Source organism: Rhagoletis pomonella, unplaced genomic scaffold, assembly GCF_013731165.1.
Source record: "Rhagoletis pomonella isolate Grant_MI unplaced genomic scaffold, Rhpom_1.0 Rhpom_scaffold_02404, whole genome shotgun sequence".
Lineage (NCBI taxonomy): Eukaryota > Metazoa > Arthropoda > Insecta > Diptera > Tephritidae > Rhagoletis > Rhagoletis pomonella.
Genome location: NW_023460958.1, coordinates 28,532 through 30,315, shown reverse-complemented (window position 1 = coordinate 30,315; position 1,784 = coordinate 28,532). Strand labels below are relative to the sequence as shown.

The 1,784-nt window shown below is 39.6% G+C and overlaps 1 pseudogene; it reads left to right on the top strand.

Annotated features, from left to right (window-relative positions):
* The first annotated feature begins 744 nt into the window (after nucleotides 1-744).
* LOC118753386 lies at nucleotides 745-1,385 on the top strand (annotated as a pseudogene).
* Nucleotides 1,386-1,784: the final 399 nt, after the last annotated feature.

Here is a 1,784-nt window from a genome sequence, read left to right as displayed (position 1 = left end):
GGGCACAGTCTAATCGGATGCTTGCTACCGCAGAGCCTGCATGTCAGCGTATATTTGCTTGCCTCAGCCCGTTTACGTAAGGTAGTGAAGCGAGTCATCTTCTGAAATTATGATTTTCCCATTTTCAGTAGGAATACGTAGCGAATAAAAATAACATTGGAATGGCGAGCAATATTAACTACACTTTTAATCATCGTAAACGTTCACCTTGCAAGGAAGTAATTTTTCCAACCTTGAAGAAAAATCCACCGTGTTAAGTCCCCTTTATGATTGATGGGTCCGGCGAACGTGCTCTCATGGCTGGTTGGTGTAACAGGGTTGCATGCGGCATGTGAGCTATTTACCTACCATATTTTGAATCTACGGCTAGCATTTTAAATGGCCAACGACAACAATTTTGACTTTTGTTGCTTTTGTGAAAATATCACCGTGCATTAAACTAACTATGTTCATTAAGATTTAAGGAAGGTTCGCGAATATGAAGAATGTGAATAATTACGTATTATAAATAATTACGTATTATTTATGTATTCTCCCACCCTATCTATCTGAAAATAAATGCAAATTATTTTTAACTACAAGTCCATCACGGAGCTGTATAATTTTCACACATATATATGCAAAGTGTCTAACCAGCATAAGGAAAATTGAACGTGTAACCGGGGTATAAAAAAGGTCGCGGTAAGGTATCGAATTCCTTTATTTATGTTATCGATAACAAACTACTTCCGTGAATGGCCGAATATCAATGAAAAACCACGTTACGCATTTACTCCCGGGTTTTATTTGCAATGGTGTGCGATTTCAAACGAATTAACAATTAAATCGTGAATTAAAATAAGATACGGTGTGAGTTGTGTAGTGTTAAGCGTAAATTTCGCATGGTTTAGTTTAGGATTTGCGAACAAAAGTGTCCAAAGCCAAATTGAACGACAGTGCAAATTTTAATTTGAGACATAGTTGAGCAAAACGGTACAATTAAAAGGCACGAAGATGGTCAAGAAGGTTTTAATGATCTGTTTAGGCAATATTTGCCGCTCTCCCATTGCCGAGGCGGTAATGATTAACACACTCGAGAAATCCGGCGCCTCCGCTGATTGGAAAGTGGATTCTGCTGCAATTGGCGGTTTGCATCGTGGCAATCCCCCTGATCATCGAGCATTGAGGACAATGAGGAAGTATATATGGGTGATTTGCGGTGGCTAGCGCCACCGAATTCCAAAGCTAAGTTGCTAATGTTAGCAGATTTCGGGCTGGATCATCGTGGTTGCATCATCGTGGATCCCTACTATCAACGAGGCGATGCCGGTTTCGAAAAAGCTTATCAGCAATGCGTTAAAGCGTGTCCGGCGTTTTTTGAACAAGCTGTGGCTGGTAAGGTTTAAGAAGAAACAAATTTAATCTACTTAAGTTATCTTGTTAATAGTGAAATTAAATGTTCAATGCGCGAAAATCAGCCGATACACGTGATAGATGTATGTATACAAAACCCCGTATGTGAAAGCATAAGAAATAAATATTTGTTTAAAAAAAGGGCAATGCAAACAGAAGTGTCCAACTAAACAAATTAAAATGCCCTAGTTTGTGATAAAGCTTGCTAAAACGATCATCAATAGGCATTTGATGCTGCGGGTAGCACACTGCACCAAGGGTCATGATTTACAAAGCGGTGAATTCAGCAAGGGCAAAGATGGCTCAGATATACCGTCGCTAATGTTGACAAGGCGAAGAGTTTGGTTTGGTGGATTAGTTTGTTGCTGCTCAGGATGACCGTATGTGTAACA